The sequence below is a fragment of the Lissotriton helveticus genome, chromosome 10 (genome assembly GCF_964261635.1).
Source record: "Lissotriton helveticus chromosome 10, aLisHel1.1, whole genome shotgun sequence".
Lineage (NCBI taxonomy): Eukaryota > Metazoa > Chordata > Amphibia > Caudata > Salamandridae > Lissotriton > Lissotriton helveticus.
In genome coordinates this window covers 350747222-350766343 of record NC_136071.1, presented here as the reverse complement: position 1 = coordinate 350766343, position 19122 = coordinate 350747222, and the positions used below count along the sequence as shown (strand labels likewise).

The 19122-nt window shown below is 45.5% G+C and overlaps 1 protein-coding gene across 1 annotated transcript in view; it reads left to right on the top strand.

The window, feature by feature from the left end:
- Window positions 1-19122, top strand: part of NBEAL2 (neurobeachin like 2) — a 682983-nt gene that overhangs the window by 646869 nt on the left and 16992 nt on the right. The gene's annotated exons all lie outside the window — the stretch shown is intronic.

Below are 19122 nucleotides of genomic sequence, written 5' to 3'. Positions count from 1 at the left end.
GGCACCCTTCTGCTCAATTGTTACAGTAAAACCAGACGGATAAGCTAAGATATTAGGTAACAGATTGAGCCTAAAACGACTCATTAAAAATCTATCTTGCTGATTATACATTAAAAATAAATAGGGTTCCATACCCTCCCCGTTACTTGCAAAGCGGTCTGCAACTACAGATGTTTTTATTAAATCAGGATTTTCTCTGCCCAGTTCATAATTCGCTAGTAACAATTTTTTGATCCGATATTTACAAGAGGTGTCAATCGAGGTCGGATCCCTGAACAATGTCTGGTGATCTATGCTCCCTAGTGTGTCCTTGACATAATTTAGCCGGGAAACATCCTTAACAACGATAATTGTATAACGACTTACCTGAACAACGAAGCCGGAACCACGACTTTCTCAAACCACGACTTTCATTAAGCACGACTTCCCTGAACCACGAGTCTCTCCACTACACTCCTCAGAATTAAGAGAACATTAGGGGGTGTGGGGGGGTCTCCCCCCCAAAAAAAGGAGAGAAAAAAAAAGCTAATGGTATGTGTAGTAAAACAAAAAAAATGTAGATTTAGATCCGTTTATTTTTTACGAGTGGTTCACTCAAGAATAATTGTAATTACAATAGTGCCATCTACTGGCAAAACATGAGATGTTAAATTTCGTGGTTTAGGAAAGTCGTGTTAAAAAAAGGTAGTGGTTGAGAAAATCTCGTGGTTAGGCTTTCGTGGTTAAGGAAGCCGTGGTTTAGGAAGTAGTTGTTTAGACATACAACCAATTTTGCCATGGGATTTGCAGGCACTTATCTTTTTGTAAACAGTCTTTGACTAATATCCTGCTTGGCTCCGCTTCCGGGTTTACCCAGATTCTGAGCCAAGTCAGGATAGGTCTCACCTTTATCTGGTCTGTGATATATGGGATCCCCCAAGTTCAGTTTGTGCAATTGCTGCTGGGATACTCTGCGGTATCTTAAAAATCCTGCGTAGGAATTTATCTTCCTCTACTTGTAGGTGTCTTACATCCCTGAAATCCCAAACCTCTGCCCCGTACATGGCCTTGGCGGTACTTACCGCAATGTATAAAGTCATTACTTGCTCTGGTGACCAGCGACCCAGCCTACGAGCAAAGTTTAATATAGCACCGTTTGCTGAAACCAATTTTCTACACCTTTCCTCAATTAAGGGATCAAACTTGATCTCCCCATCGAACAACAGACCCAAATATGAGAAGGTGGTAACGGTTTCTAAAACGTGGGCCCCTATTTTAAATGCATATTTCTTTGGGGGGTTTTTTCCCGCCACCATTACGAAGGATTTGCTCAAGTTCACGGAAAGATCTAAATTGTCCATGAACTTCACAAATCCATCCACAAGATGTTGCAAACTCAGTGCTGTTCGTGCAAGCAGCGTCATCTGCGTACAGCAGTACTGGTATATGTCGCGATCCTGCTTTGGGGCAGTCAGTCTCCAGGGCAACCAGCGTTCTTTTTTTTAGGTCATTTATGTACAGTGAGAATAAAAAGGGGGCCAGGATACACCCCTGCCTCACTCCGCTAGTGCACGGGAAGGGATCGGTACCCCCCCGCGCTATAGTGGACCTTAGCAGTGGTGTTCCAATGTAATTCTTTTAGAATGTTTATAAGACCAGGATCAATTCCCAAGTTACACATCAAGGCCCAGAGTTTGTTTCTATTTACATTATCGAAGGCCGCAGCCAGGTCCATAAATCCCATGTAAACCGTTCCGTTGCTAGCTTTTGTGTATTTAGCAACTAATAGGTAGAGTTTGAGACATTGATCACTGGTTGATTTGCCTGATCTGAATCCATATTGAGTATCTACTAGGGTGTGGTGCTCTTCTGTCCAAGTGGTGAGGCGGTTTAAAACCGCCCTACCTAGTAGTTTAGCTGACACGTCTATTAGAGATATTGGTCTATAGCATTGAGGGTTGTCCCTACTACCCTTCTTAAAGATAGGGACAATCAATGCTGTAGACCAAGATCGCGGGAGCCCAGATTTTATCGCTGCATTTAACACCCTAGTCATAATAGGTGCCCAGAGTTCAACGTTACTTAAGTAAAGATCTGGTGGCGTACCATCGGGCCCTGGTGCCTTATTTCGAGTCAGACCTTGCATGGCCACGGTGATTTCTTGTAGTGAGAATTCTAATTCCGTAGGTCGAGCCCCATCCCAAACCTCTACCATATCTATGTCGCAGTGGTGGTTGTAAAGGCTCTTAAAATGAGTCACCCACTGCTCCGGGAGTATGTTAGTGCTAATCGTCGGGGTACTACTGTCTTGAAAACAGGGCCTATTGATAATTTTCCAAAATTCAGTATATTCCCTGTTTTCCCCTGCTTCCCTCAGGTCAGCCCAGACTTCTTTTTGGAGAGTGATCTTTCTCTGTTTGAGCTGGGTTTTGTAAGTGCGCCTACAGAGGGCTACTTTCTGCTTGAACCTCGGGAGATTCTTAAAGCAGAGTTTTAGCTCTCTCAGTGCCTGGGAGCAATTAGTGTCGAACCATCGTGGTTTTGTTATTTCTTTTATGGGACGTTTAGTTTTCAGTAGTCCATCAACCACATTTGTTAGGGACTCAAACGCTGAGACCACATCTCTGCCCTCTACTGTAGGTTCTAAACAGACATGTATTTGTTCTTTTCCTCTTTCTATTAGGGTTTTATAGAATTCCTGAGCGTTGATTTTTGACGCTCTTAATCGCCTCCCCTGGTCCATTGGGCGCACCTCAATGTCTACCGAATCACTCCTTGTTGAGAGACCATTATATAAAATTTAAAGAATTAGGGGATTATGGTCGCTGAGGGGACTCCAGTCCGTTCTCACCTCTTTAACCTTATCTTTTGCAAAAGTGGATATTATCATAAAATCTATACTAGATGAGCAGCCTCTGCCCTTGAATGTTGGTGTAAGATTGCCATCTTTTCTCGGGGCCAGCAGGTCTATTGTGTGCGTGAGGGCATAATTGTCTAACAACTTCATAAGCAATTTTCCCTCCTTGTTATGCTCAAAATGTGGTCCACTTTCTATTGGGCAGGATGACCAGTCGGGGCTTACGGGGAGGAGTCTTGGGCAAAGGTGCCAGTTAAAGTCGCCCACGACCAGGATAATTGGTTCCGCACCCCCTTTCCTTTGCTCAGTTTCATCGTTTAGTCTACTCTCTTGTTCCTGTATTACTGGATAGTTCCCATCTACAGGCCCTGAGTTGTAGAAGTTTAGTATCAACAACCTCAGCCCTTGTCCTTGGAATACCACTGCCTGTAAAGTGTGTGATGCCCAGGGAGGTTGTGACCATGTACCTTTTAAATCAACATACAAGGCTAGCCCTCCCTTTGCCCTGCCCGATCTGCCTTCTTGTGCAGGGACAAAAAAGCATTTATAACCATCTAACTGATAGGGAGAGTAATCGACTGCCCACGTCTCCTGAAGTGCTATTATGTGGGAACCACAGATATACTCCCTCCAGTCCTTGTTTTCGAATTTTCCCCCCAGGCCTTCTATATTCCAGGACAGTAGAGCTAGCACCGCCTAGATGCTTTTTCTCCCTTTAGATCCTGGTCATTAGGACTGTGCTCAGCTTTCTCGGGCAACTTAACCCCATTGTCGCCCACTCCACTGTGTGTTAGGGATTCTTCAGTCCTCTTTACTTCATAACTTTCCCTAACCCTCTTTCCAATACATTCAGTTCCAACCCTTGTGGTCATCTTTTCTAGCCCATTCCCTGCTGGGGGTAGTCAGTCATTTTCGTCAAGGGACTGGAGGGGACTGAATCTATTTCTCCACTGTGGGTAGTCTCGAGGTGGTATGAGCTGACCTGGTTGATTGTGAGTTCTGTCCCATTGTCTAGGTGGCGCCCTTCCTGTGCTCCACTTGGGATAGGTCGAAGTATAAGTACTCCGTCTCCTAGGGTAAAAATATCCCAATGGTAAGGTGCGAATGGAACTGGTCTGGTTTCTGTTTGGGTTGCCTAGTATATATTCCACGAGGTTGGTGTCTCTAAAATTCGCCACAATACAGTCCCCTGTGATGTCTTTCCTTCTACCACCTACCCAATTTACTCGTCTTACGTGGAGAATCTCACCGCATTCCCCAGCGTTCAAGGGCCTATGAATATTCAGCCATTTAGTTATTTTATTTTTTAATTCTAAATGTGATTCGTTTTCTGCCACCCTGAGTTCAGGTACCCCAGCAAAAACAATAACGTAAGGGCATGCTTCAGGGGGCAGGTTTATGTGAGGTGGAGAATTTTCTGGTCTTTCATTCAGAAGCTGACCTATTTGATTTAAATTAGTTAGTCCTTGAGTTGAGGGATACCCTTCTTGCCCCATTTGAGTACATAATCGATGTTGAGCCTTATCTGTGTTCTTAATTCCCTCCTTCTGGATGTTTCCCCTCTCTGGGTGTACGGAAGTTTTGGGTGAATCATGTACCTGTGCGATCGTACATTGCATGTTACTAACACAGTTGTTTTTATCCATCATTTGGCCATTTGTCGTCTTGGTTATTTCAATCGGGTCTGGAGTAAAGTTACTACTTATGGGGCCCTTGGTCTTTCCCTGTTTAATCAGTTCGTTAGCTATTTTGTCTATCCTACTGACAATCGGTTTTAATTGGCTAGTGATAAAGGCTTCCAGATGTTTTTTAAGGTCTCCAATTACCTCATCCATCCATCCTGGTGGTCCTGAGTAGTCTGGCACTGCTTCTCCTGTATTTGCCTCATCACTATCTTTGGATCGATACGCCATTGTGTTTTATTTATTTTTCCTAGATTGGCCCTTCCTACGCCCCCGTTGTTTGGGTCTTTTAGATGTGATTATATTACTGTCCCTGGTGTCATCTGACCCTGTCTGTACTACCAGCTGTGCACAGGGGATACCCTCGATTGAGTTACCCAATGTCTCCGTATGGGAAATTACAGATGTATTTACATCCCTGGATTGTGTGGGGGTGACTAATATGGGGATTGGAGAAGAGGAGAGACTCCTCTCCATACGCTCAATCTCCCCTGTGACTTTCCTCAGCATCAGATCAATCGCGGTAGGTTTAGTTTTGTGAGACGGTGCTACTTTTGGCTCTAAACCTACACGGTTTGGTGTACCGACTAAGTGTGCTTTACTCGTAGCCGAGCGCGTCTTTGGAGGTTTGGACATAGTTAGAATTGGGGTACACTAACACCTGGCACTGACCTTCTTCTATCGTTCTCTCTAATAGTGTCCCAGTAATTATATCACAGTAATTAGGCAATTTGTTCCTTCCCTTCCCACCAGTCCACAATGATATAGTATTTGTATCGACCTTATCAGGTATTTCAGCAAAGGTAGGCGTCGTAGTATCCTCCCCAAAGCAAAACAGATTCGAAATAATGTACCTTTTAAAATGAGTCAAGAGTCAAGGGGAGTGGCCCAGCCCGGCCTCGTCTGGCCCCGGACAGCCACAGACAGCCCGCCCTTTGCCCGGGCGCGTCCTGGCGGGACGAGATTGCGCTCTGACCTTTAAGCGCCTCCTGGCGCACGGTGATTGCAGGTGTGGCCGCGTCCTGGATGGGGCAGCTGGGAGTTGTAGTCCTGCTCGGCGGAGCGGCGCCCGGCCAAACAGGAAATCAGCAGTGAGGGTGAGTCACTCGGCGGAGCAAAGCCCGGCCGTTCCTCACAGCAAACAGACAGGCAAAAGGTTTTGATGGTAAACGCCTCAGCGGAGCAAAGCCCGGCCGGCGTAATCCCTCTCTTAGGCAGCCCAGGATCCTTGAGTGCGCTCTGACCTTTAAGCGCCTCCTGATGCACGGTGATTGCAGGTGTGGCCGCGTCCTGGATGGGGCAGCTGGGAGTTGTAGTCCTGCTCGGCGGAGCGGGGCCCGGCCAAACAGGAAATCAGCAGTGAGGGTGAGTCGCTCAGCGGAGCAAAGCCTGGCCGTTCCCCACAGCAAACAGACAGGCAAAAGGTTTTGATGGTAAACGCCTCAGCGGAGCAAAGCCCGGCTGGCGTAATCCCTCTCTTAGGCAGCCCAGGATCCTTGAGTGCGCTCTGACCTATAAGCGCCTCCTGGCGCACGGTGATTGCAGGTGTGGCCGCGTCCTGGATGGGGCAGCTGGAAGTTGTAGTCCTGCTCGGCGGAGCGGGGCCCGGCCAAACAGGAAATCAGCAGTGAGGGTGAGTCACTCGGCGGAGCAAAGCCCGGCCGTTCCCCACAGCAAACAGACAGGCAAAAGGTTTTGATGGTAAACGCCTCTGCGGAGCAAAGCCCGGCCGGCGTAATCCCTCTCTTAGGCAGCCCAGGATCCTTGTGTGCGCTCTGACCTTTAAGCGCCTCCTGGCGCACGGTGATTGCAGGTGTGGCCGCGTCCTGGATGGGGCAGCTGGGAGTTGTAGTCCTGCTCGGCGGAGCGGGGCCCGGCCAAACAGGAAATCAGCAGTGAGGGTGAGTCGCTCGGCGGAGCAAAGCCCGGCCGTTCCCCACAGCAAACAGACAGGCAAAAGGTTTTGATGGTAAACGCCTCAGCGGAGCAAAGCCCGGCCAGCGTAATCCCTCTCTTAGGCAGCCCAAGTGAACTAATGACACAGCACAAAGAGTACATCTTGGTTTTGAGTCACGTCGGCTGATATACCCATTTGATATAACAGCATCTGCAAAATCAACCACCTTGTTGCATGTGAGCAGCACCAGGATTGGGCAAGTTAGTTTGCTGGTGCCGCACTGCTGTCGGAAGAAGAGCAGAGGACATGTGAGGTACGTTTTGGAAATTTGTTTGCATGCGCCCACCAGTCTTCATTTGGCCAATACTCTCAGTCATACAGAGAGCTTAAAATTGCTTTTTCTAGAAAAGTCTGACTTATGGTTACGATTTGTGCTAAATGGTCAGATTACACTCCAGATTCAATGCAAAATTCAAAGTACCAGTGAAATAAAACATTAGGTATAAAGTATAGTCTTTGACTGGCTGAAGGCTTACTAACAGATGAGAGTAAGTAATACAGTTGTCAAGAAACAAAAAACATTCGGAGTTCTTCAATGGAGAGCATTTAAGACTTGAAAGAAATATTTACCCATTTTGTCAACTCTTTGGAGAGGGATACAATCTGAGGTATATTTGAGTAGCAACCTGCTAGTCTTCATTGAGATGTACCCCAGAACAGATCCAGCAGAGTACTCATTGGATTCTACAAGCCTTGTATGTAGGATGTTCGGACTAGAGATCCCCACAACCAGGGGTGTAATGTAAAATGAGAGGCCCTATATCTCACAGATATTCATTGTTCTTGATTGAAATGATATCCCCTGAGGGGTTGGAGGGCACTGTGTTGTGCCACTGCCTACCCACTTTTGAATTTCTGAATCACAGTTACAAAAATATTAATAGACCAACTATTGGGAATAGCTTCCTCTGCACACTGTTTCTTTAAAACTTAGGACATTAACAGAATAAATCAGCTCAGAAGAATATGACTGTGGAAGCATCATATGGAAGCCTGCAGACTTCCACGAAATTTTCATTCAATTTGTAAGCCATTAAGTTTCTAACTTATGTGAAAACACTATGGCAGGGTTGTGTGCCAGAACAACACATGCGTTTACCACGCATGCTGGTTCCACGCGTTCTAAACCATGCAAGTCTTAAAACATGAATGGTAAAGGTATATGCATGGTTAACAACACATATGTCTTTGCCATACATGCCTTAACAATTCATATTTTGTTGTAAAGACCCTTAACCCCATCCTGAGACATAATACTAGCCCCTCCTTCCTGAAAACCAACCCGTCCCCCGAGCCCTAAAAGCTTCCCTGACCCCTAGCCCTAAAAACTACTCATCCTACCCGCCTAAACACTAAAAAGTATCCTGATATCTGCCTCCCGCCCTGAGCCCTAAAAACTACCCTCCCTACGCAAGCCCTAAAAAGTATCCTGAATCCTGCCCCCACCCAGAGCCATAAAATGGCCCCCAACCCCCACCTGAGACCTAAAACTACCCCCTCCCTCCTGAAAACCAACCCCTTCCCAGAACTCTAAAAACTTCCCTGCCCTCTCCAAACTCTAAAAACTACCCCACCCTCCCCTAAGCCCTAAAAACGACTTTACCACTGAGCCCTAAAAACGTTCCTGACCCCCTTAATCCTGAAAACAACCCTGACCCCTAGCCCTGAAAACTACCCCAGCCTTTAAAAATTACCACACTCCCCCTAAAACCCAGCCCCACTCCCCTCACTGCGCCCTCTCCTGATCCTTCCTGCTTCCACCCAGTAGTAGCCAGACCACGCACTGCCTTAACCACGCATATGCATGGTTAAGCCAAGTGTGATAAGGCTCGCCTTGTTGGAACATACGTGGCTCTGCCCACGTTATTCTGACTGTTTCCCCCTATGGCAGACTAGGGTCAGATCTCTTGTACACTTGACTTCCCAGCGGGCCACCTGGATCCTGCCTACCATTATCTTTATTCCAAGAAAAAAGTAATCCATCTATTTGTCGTAACATATACATGTTGACCTGATAGCCTGTTTAGACACTGCCCCAAACGCTCACACTTTAGAGCTAACTCTATTAGCCCTACATCAAGTATCATGGTTTTATTTTTAAACCTGATTTTATTGGCATTCCAAATCCGTCACAGAACATACAAACCTATCTGTACGATACATAAATATATCTTAATGGATTGCTGGCATTCTATACTCAAACTTTTCATCTAATATCCTGCTCCCTCCCCGACCCTCCCTCCCTCTTAGGTCGCTTCCGCTTATTGTTCTCTCTCTCCCCGCAGGTGGATGACGATTAGTATATTCCTACAGTAGGATCTTTTGTTCGCGTGCGTCATGTGTCTTGTGTCACTGAAAGGGTTTCCTGGGGAGGACCTGTCTCCTCTATCTGGCTTGCTCTTTCTCTACTGTTTGGTTTCGTTGTGGGGAGCCATCAGGAGTTGGCTGCTCCTGTTCCTGCTGGGGCGCCGATAGTTCTTCTACTAATTGTCCCCATGCTCTGGCTCAGTCAGTGGTGCCTATGCCCCGTCCTGCCTCTGCCAATAGTATCCTCCCTTCCGCACTCGCCCATTTTTTAAGCTTGTGCTTCCATGTTCCAACCCTTGGTCCCCCTGCTGACTTCCAATTCCTACTGACCTCCGGTTTGGCTAGTACCAATGCCAAACCCTGGAATTTCGCTGTCTTTTTTGGTTCTGATTGTATGTGGGAACTAGGCCAGTATGCAGTGTCCTGGGGTGTGTGGGATCTCTTTATCCATGATTGCTCCTAAAATGTGGAGGACCTCTTCCCAGAATAGAGTAAACTTGAGGCGGTCCCAGACCATGTGTAGTATGTGTGCCTCTATAAACCCTCACCTAGGGCATGCTGCTGCCCCAACATGGAAGTGCTTCCTAATGCGTGCCGGAGTGGGGTTGGCCCTTTGTAAGACGTATTAGTTAATTAGTATGAACCTTGCGTTTCTGGTTGCTTTGAATGTTCTCTCAACCATACTCTCCCAGGCCTCCTCTGGGGGCGGGATCCCTAGATCTTCCTCTAATTGCAATCTCAATCGCTCCATCGGCTTCTAAATGTCTTAGTCTCCTGCCTAAACAGGGCCATGAACCGTTTTTATCCTCCCTGTAGACGTGGCAACATACTGGCAGCCGTCCAGTGCTTGTGGGTCCACTGTTCCGGTCTCCCAGTGTTTCCTCATACCCAAGGTGATTGCCCTCTGTAGTAGGAAGTGACCCTGGGGCAGGTCATATTCTGCCCGAAAGTCTTCAAAGGGGAGCATTTAAGAGTCACGGTATAAGTCTCCCGCTCTCTGTCCTCCTGCCTCTTCCCAGTCTTCTATACCTGCTCCGCTCCCTAGTTGCGCGAGGCCTAGAAGTAGTGCCATTGGTAACTCGGTGAGTACAGGATTCTATGATTCGTGTTCTGAAGGAACCTGGACCAGCACTTAGCACAAGACACTATGGAAACCAAGGTGATTAATGTCTGCCTTCGTACTCGCAGTACCAGTTTTGCCTGTTCTGCCTCTGTCGGCACTAATGGATACTGGATCCTTTCCGGGTTCCATCCCGCTGCCAGCCACTGTATCAGCCAGTTGAGCTGTGCCGCCAGGTAATATAGCTCTAAATCTGGCACAGCCATCCCTTCTGTTGCCGAAGAACGTTTCAGCGTGGTTAGAGCCACTCCCCTGCATCCCGTTCCCCATAGGAACGATGTGATCAAGGAATCCAGGTACTTAAACGTTTCCCTTGGGATCCATACTGGGAGGGTGCCAAAAAAGTACAGCAGACAGGGCAGGGCCACCATCTTCAGCAGGGCAACCCTTCCAGCCATAGACCATGGCAAGGTTCCTCAGAAGCCTATAGAAGCTCTCAGAGAGCTTACTGCGCTGCCCACATTGCCCTCCAGCAGGTCCACTGTTTCATGGTAGATTCTTACTCCCAGATATGACAGGTAATGGGGCTCAAATTGGAGGTTATTCACTACCAGGGGCGGTGGTGCGTGTGGCACCATGGGGAATAGTTCCGACTTATGCCAAATAACTTTGAGTCCCGACAGGTTGCCAAACTCCCGGAGCATGGTCTGTGCTCCCTGCAGATCCCCCTCTAGGTCTCGGATGAAGATCAGTAGATCGTCTGCATATAGTGCTATGTGGTGCCTCACGCCTCTCACCACAAGGCCTCTGAAGGGCTGTCCCTGTCTCGCTCGGAAAGCTAAGGGCTCCATAGCTAGGGCAAACATCTCTGGGGAGAAGGGGCAGTCCTGAAGCATTCTCCACTGTACCGCCTGCGTTCCGGATATTCTTTTACCTGTGCGCACTCTTGCCATAGGTTTGGTGTACAACAGTCTCACCCATGCAGTGAAACCACCTCCCAGACCCATTGCATCCAGCACCACATAGAGGAAGGACCACTCAAGGCTATCAAAGGCCTACTCGATGTCCACTGCGAACACCGCTGCCTCGGGTATGTCATGATCCCATGAGTCCATGATAGCTAGGAGCCGCCGTATGTTGATCGCTTTGTTTCATCCCTGGATAAACACAGCCTAGTCCGGGTGCACTAACTTGTCGGGTAATAGTCAGGTTGCTAGGATTTTACTTATTATTTTATAGTTCATGTTTAACATGGAAAGGGGTTGATAGGCTGAAAGGACGTGTGCAGGCTTCCCTGGCTTTAGTATCAGAATAATGAGGGCTTCTCTGGAGCTCTCCGGGAGAACTCTGGCCTCGTGGGCTGCGTTGTACAGTGCTGTTAGTCTAAGAGCCAATTCTTCCGTATATGTCCCATAAAACTCAGCCTGCATCTTGTCGGTGCCGGGGGTTTTGTTGCGTGCCATGCGTTTTATGGCCCCACGTTCCCTTCTGCTCTGTGATGTCGTCCCCTAGTTTCTCTTTCTCATCTAGCTCTAGTCCGGACAATTGTGGCCCTCTGGGTATTCCCGTGCTGCGGATCGTCTTGCCCCGTGGGGCTCTGGTATAGTCCTGTATAATATTGCGCGAAGATGGTATTAATTGCCTCCTGGGTAAAGCATCTAGTGCCCGCTTGGTCCTCTAATTCCACTTTCGGGGAATGTCTGTTGTTGGGGTTAGCCAGCCATGCTAGTAGAGATCCGGTCTTCTCTCTTTCCACTTGTGCCCTATTCAGATATTGCTTAGAATGTATGAGAAGCTTCGATTATGTTTGCTTCGCTACTTCCTCCCTAGCGTCCTGCACTTCTGTCTGGATTTCCCCGCCTATCTCCGAGATGAGCGTTCGCCTAATCCCCTTGCACTCCGCTATGCAATAACCTCGCAGAACCGCCTTAAAGGCGTCCCACTCAATCATTGGGGATGAAGCTGTCCCTGCGTTGCCCTCAAAGTATAGTGTGATTTTCGTCCGGATCCCTTCCCTGAAAACCTGATCATCTAGCGCCTCCGGGTGGAGCTTTCATGTTGGGATTACAGGTTGGGTCTGTGCCCATGTGAATCCCAGCAATACTGGACTCGATGCAGTGAGAAGGAATACACGTTGCCGTGTAGACCTCTTAGGACGAGTCGTTGGAAACTTACCAGGGTCTCTCCACTTAGTGGAGCGTGTTTTTCGGAAAGTTACGGACGTCGTTCAATAGTACTGGGAATAAAAACTTGGCAACACGCCCCGCTTTTGGTTACGACACTGAAGCCGGAAATTGTTTTACTAGAGAACGTTGGCCCATATACAGAGTCAGCTTTTAGTCACATTAGACACATGTGCCAGAGAGACTAGGGATTGCCTGGATTTAGACAATCTCGTACTGGAACAAGTTGTGAAGGACTCATCTGCAACTTCTTTGCGTATTTGGACAAGTATCGTTATAATATCAAATCTCTTTTGTGTACACCTATGGTCTTGATAGGGCACAGGACACCTCCGCTTGATACTATACTCCAGACCACATCGTAAAAATCTTACGCATATCGCCTTGAAAATGTCTCGTAAAAGACGAAACACGTGTTGGCAAATGGCAGTTTTCGTGCTGGGAATACTGTAAAAATAATAAATTCAACAGCTCCTCAGTCCCTGGCGCACCACTCCGTCGTCTGCTTTGTCCCGCTGGGGGTCTGCCAGGGGCGACAGGAGGACAGAGGAGACGGCTGCCTCACCCAAGATGGCAGTCTCTCTCCTGGGTCCCCCGCAGCCACTGCTTACCACATCGTGAAGGGAATCGCACTGCTGGGCTCCTTTCTTCACTCGCTGCTCTCAGCGCCTCACTCTTTGCAGTGTACCTTCCTCTGTTACCTCTTCAGTTGCGATCCACCTTCTCTTCTCCACTCAATGGTCCTCTGCAAGCCGGGACCCAGCGCACCCGCAGGCTTGGATTGTGGCGGGCTCCATACCTTTTCGGCTCCGCCAGTCCCAGATGCCGGGGGTTCCCGCCTTCAATTTCCGTTGGTTGCTCCCATTTTGAAGAGGCCACGCTGCCTCTGGTGCTCGTTTCATTGCTGCCGCGAAACGTCTTGCCACCTCAGTGTGCCCTCTCACCAAATTGCGGGTCTGGATCGATTATTGGGTCCGGTTCAGCTGTCAGGGGGGTCAGGATGGATCATAGTGGCAGTCAATCAGACGGAGCTCTGGAGCTTCGCTGCTTACTCCATCGCCGCCAGGCCACGTCCCTCATCAAGTATCATGGTTAGATAATATCCATGGATTAGTCTCAAAGAATTCTCAACAAATTACCACCCAATTTTTAAAAGGAATCAACAGAATCAATTGTTGTTTTACACTATGAACGTATGGAATAAAACCATGGACTTCAGATCCTTAGGTCCCAGCTGACTTAGTCCTGGGTGCGACTTTAGCAGCCTTGGAATTTTGACCCTGTAAATAATATTGCTGCTTCTTCTTGAGGCATATGCTGGTTCGAATAATAAACTCCATTTACAGTTGGCATCCAAGGCCTACCTAGTTGCTAAAAATTGAAACCACAGAGCTTTGAGATTCATTTGCATTAAGTGATATGTTTCCTTTTAACAAATGAGCATGATGCAACCTCAGGAGGCAGGTGGTAAAATCCACTGCGCTACCTATGTCAGCACTAATAATTTGTGCAATTGCTTTGGGAGTAAAGAACAACATTTTTTTTTGCTGCAAAGTGTTTTCTGCTTTAGCAAATAGCAATTTTTTCCAAAAAGGAGTTTGGCCCATGCGGACAGAAGTGGGGTAAGGGCCCAAATACTTTATGAAAAAGACAAAGGAACCCACACTTCATTACATTTCACACCATTCAATTTGGGATGAAAAAGATAAACAAAGCTTAATATGTTTATCTTGGCGATTAGTTGCGCCGTTTTATTCATCAATTTTATCAAAAACAGATATCACTTGAGTCAAGAGAAATACCAATCTCTTAAACGTACTGACCATGAACGTCTTGATGCCCAATATTTACAACAAAAAACTTAAATCAAAAAATGCGTGATTACACAATGACTTAACGCAACATACATATAAATTGTGAAGACATGTAACCAATAAATAATATACAAATAACGTGTGGTATCATTTCACAAGCAAGGGGAAATTGTCAACACATTATTATGAACACTTGGTCACAAACAATATTTGGAAATATTTGACCAAAATGAAGCCTTTCAATGAGTCTCCAAAAGAACAAAACGACCTCTCGGTAGAAATGTTAGTAGGCTTAAAGTTCCTAACAGTTTTATCTATTTATCAAAACTTAGGACTTGATCCTGTCCGCCTACGCGTTTCGAGTTTGGGAGGTTTCTTCTCAAACTCTCTTCAGGGCCAAATGAATTCCTTTCCCCATTTGTAAAACCTATTAATAAAGACACAAACAAATTGTGGACACTCGTTACAAATTGCTCCCCTCAACCTGCTCAAACCTTCTCCTATGTACAACTTTAAAATGACACGTACCTCTGGGGACTTGAGGTAAATTCGATTCATCCAAACCACTTGCATTGATTTGTCGAGTCTGTGCGTTTTTCTAAAAAAAACGAGGATTTTTTATGAAGTGCCGATTGTAAACATTTGTTTTGTAATTTTTCCCTATGGTTGCCATATCTTCAGGATGCCCTTGGTGGTGACAGGTGCGCTATATAAGTATACCACAATAAGTATACCACAATACAAATGAACGGTAAACAAAGCCAATATGCTTATACCTGGATGTAAGGTAAGAGGGGAACCAATTTTTTGCTGCAATTCTCTGTTATGAAGTTTTTCGTTTTTCACATGGTTCACTGCAAGGAAAACAAGCATATTACTCGCTTTTTCCATAATGGATTCCCATGGGCTCCCAAGTGCTATGTTTCACAAGCAGGTGGTCACTTACTGTGTTTCTTTCTGACCGTCAAATTTCAAACTCGCCTTCGTTCTCCGAGGGGCCGGGATTGTGCCGGTTCCCCTTCTGGAGTGCCCTCAGGTGCCGTGGTTCTGTTTGAAGAAACACGAGCGCTGATTAGGAGTCATTCAATGACTATGCTTTTAGTTACTAGGGCAGGGTCCGCGCGCTGAGTTGTTTACAAGCAACGCGGCGGCACTGTCTGAGCCAATTTTGTGGACAAAAGTTTATAAAAACGGTAGTGTTATCTAGTTAGTGAATAATAGTTCTCTGTTATCAAGGTACACACGCTGTGGGATGCAGCGTTACCGATGGCTCGCTTTTTCCCTATGGTTGCCATATCTTCACATACCTTTCAACTTTGCAGCGTTCACCACTTCCTCATTCCATCACACGAAGTGAATGGGATTCAGTTCCATTGGTATCTCCAAGGGGCCTACTCCTTCTTTTTTGACCAATCACAGGTGGGATGTTTTACTTTCCCACACTGTTGCATTATGGGGCCTGGAGTCCGATCGACTGTGGAGCAAGTTTAAAGCCTGGAGAGTTCGCTAATTGAATTGAGACCGGTATTAATGGTGTCAAACCAAAGTATCAAATAGGCCTCTTTACGCAACAGCGCCTTCTCTACATTAGGCGATCTGTGCTGTGGGTCAATTCCGGCTAAAACTGTCCATGTGAAGTCTGTTTCTTTGTGGTTCGCAGTCACAAAATGTTCGACCATTGGGGCATTTTGCACTTTTTTCTTTAGTCGAGAGCGATGTTGGGTTATCCTAACATTAACTTGCTGGCATGTTTTCCCTATGTACAATCTATTGCAAGCGCACAGAATCCCATAAATTACATTTTTGCTTTTACAGTTTGTATGTAAACTGTGTCTCCATTTCATGCCGTTGTGGCAAAATTCATCTCCTTCTACAACATTATTGCAGGCCACACAAGTGCCACATTTATGGTGGCCTGTGATGGGTTTGAGGTTCCATTTGGATATTAAATCACTTTTTGGTTTCTGTATGAAACTGTCAGCTCTAATGATTTGTTGGCCGACGCTCAGATTTTTCTTCATAGCGAAAATTGGCTTTTGCAAAGGGAAATCTAATCCCTCCAGCAAGTGCCAATTACGCAGAATAATCTGTCGAAATTTGTTCGTGTGGGCTCCGTAGGTAGTGACACATACAAGTTTATCCAACTCTTTTTTGTTTTTTATTTTAAGCAATTCCTCTCGGGGGGTAAAGCGTGCTCTTTTCTTAGAGTGCTTAAGAAGTTTTTTGGGGTAACCCCTTTTGCTCAATTCATCGCAAAAGGTATCTGCGTGTGTATTGAACTCATCGAGGTCAGAACAATTACGTCTGATCCTAAGTAGTTGGCCATAAGGAAGGTTCTGTTTCAAACACTGCGGATGAGCACTCTTATAATGTAAGATTGTGTTCTTATCTGTTGCCTTCTTGAACAAAGTAGTGGTAAACTTACCCCATTTGGTGCCAACAGACACATCGAGGAATGTCATTCTTTGGTTACTACAGTCAATGGAAAATTTAATGTCAGGGTGTCTCAAGTGTAGCCATTCATGGAAGGCCATGAGCTCTGTCTGGCTCCCCTGCCACAGGAGCCAGACGTCATCAATATACCGTAACCATTGTTTGATGTTTGCACCATATGGGTTATCCTTATGAATGAATTTTTCCTCATACTGTGACATGTATAGCACCGCCATCTCTGGAGCATAGGGACAACCCATGGCTGTGACCTTGATTTGAACAAAGAACTCGTTTTCATATTTGAAGTAGTTGCTTTTTAATGTGATTTGGGCCAAGGCCAGAATGAAAGCAGTTGGAACTCTGTGTGGTCTTTCGCGTTGATCTAAGTAAATTTCCATCACCTCAAGGGCCTCATCTTGGGGAATTTGAGTGTACAATGAGGTAACGTCTAGCGTTACCATCAATTGTGTTTCAGAGTCAAATGTCATTTCTTGAAGTTTATTGATGAAGTCAATAGTGTCCCTTAGGTACGATTTGACCCCATGCAAAAATGTTTTCAAGAAGAAATCTATGTATTTTGAAGCAGGCTCGAGGGCTGAATCACAGCCGGAGACAATCGGTCTCCCCGGGGGTGTTGTATTGTTTTTGTGGATCTTTGGTAGGAAGTAGAGAACGGGTGTTCTCGGTGACTTTTTATTTAAGAATTTGAATTCTTTTGGACCCAAGAAGCCATTCTCCAATACCTCCTTGGTGATACACGAAATTTTATTTTGGATTTCTACCACCGGGTCTTCTTTGACCGCTCGGTACCATTCCAGATTGTCTACATGTGTCCTTCCTTCCAGTAGATACATTGGGCGGGGCCAAACCACCACCGCACCACCCTTGTCGGCCTGTTTGATAATAATAGAAGGGTCTGATTTCAAATCTTTTATAGCTTTGAGTTGACCCTTACTTATATTGTGGTTGACACATAATTTGCTCTTTTCTAATTTTGTTAGCGCTGAAAGGACTGCTTGCTCAAACGCATATACCTGTTTAGGAATATTAGTGGTAGGCAAAAATTTGGATTTCACTCTGAGGCCAGTGTTTTCACAGCTTGTGGCGACTTCTACACCGGCAAAGTAAGTTTTTAATCTGACTTTCCTGCAAAAATCCAATGCCTCAAGTTTAAGTTTTGTGAAATCAGTTTGTCGGTTTGGGACGAATTTAAGACCCAAATTGAGGATCATGCTTTCGTCTTCAGTGAGGATTTTGTCAGAAAGGTTCACTATTGTCGATACGTCTAGTTGTTGTAATACCTGTTCCTTGTCCGCATTTCCCATGGTGGTTTGAAGCGGACCTTTTGTTGCCCGCCCTTTCCTAAAAAAGGTTGATTTGGGACTTTTTTGTTTTGCTGACCTTGGTTGGAATCAGGAGACGATCCTGATGATGAGGTGGATGAGAAGGTGGTGAATCTCGTCCTTGATCTGCCCTGGTACGAGTTTAGAGCTCTTTTTGAATCAATAGTGGTGTAATAATCTTCTTTTAAAAAAGGGTACACTTGCTCTATTTTGAACGATTTAGAGTCTTTCTCAAACTGGGCAGTTTTGGTGTTAATAGTGATATCTTTGAAAGTTTGAATTTCTTTTTCGATTTTATCTAATAGATTCTTTGCCTCTACTACAGTTTTATTGTCAGCAATGGCTTTTAAAAGTTCAGCAATTTCTTTTTCTTCCTCACTACATAAACGTTGAGCGGTCTCAATTGTGTGGACCATAAGGTCTCGGCTACATTTAGTGTTTATGTAGCTGAAGCCTTTCTTGTATTCCGGATCTTCCACAAAGATCACTGGTATATTTTTCACTTGCAGCCCCCAAGGTATTGTGCCAGCCCGCAAATGTTGTAGAAGGAAATGGCCATGCAATTCTGTCCTTATATGCTTCTTTTGGAGACGAGTTAACCTATCTGCCTCATTTTGATGTTTTGCAGTGGTACTTAGAGAAAGACCCGAGAAGGGATTAGAAGCAATCAAATCTTTTATGTGGCTTTCCGTAAAAGACAATGTTTCATTCTCTGACATACTTTGACAAGGAAAATGTTCCTTGTTGTAGATTTAATCAATTTAGTGACAACCAAGAGACAATAATTGTCTCAGTCCTCACTCACTCGGGTAACAACCCGCTCTAAACTTTTTTCCAAAAAGGAGTTTGGCCCATGCGGACAGAAGTGGGGTAAGGGCCCAAATACTTTATGAAAAAGACAAAGGAACCCACACTTCATTACATTTCACACCATTCAATTTGGAATGAAAAAGATAAACAAAGCTTAATATGTTTATCTTGGCGATTAGTTGCGCCGTTTTATTCATCAATTTTATCAAAAACAGATATCACTTGAGTCAAGAGAAATACCAATGTCTTAAACGTACTGACCATGAACGTCTTGATGCCCAATATTTACAACAAAAAACTTAAATCAAAAAATGCGTGATTACACAATGACTTAACGCAACATACATATAAATTGTGAAGACATGTAACCAATAAATAATATACAAAAAACGTGTGGTATCATTTCACAAGTAAGGGGAAATTGTCAACACATTATTATGAACACTTGGTCACAAACAATATTTGGAAATATTTGACCAAAATGAAGCCTTTCAATGAGTCTCCAAAAGAACAAAACGACCTCTCGGTAGAAATGTTAGTAGGCTTAAAGTTCCTAACAGTTTTATCTATTTATCAAAACTTAGGACTTGATCCTGTCCGCCTACGCGTTTCGAGTTTGGGAGGTTTCTTCTCAAACTCTCTTCAGGGCCAAATGAATTCCTTTCCCCATTTGTAAAACCTATTAATAAAGACACAA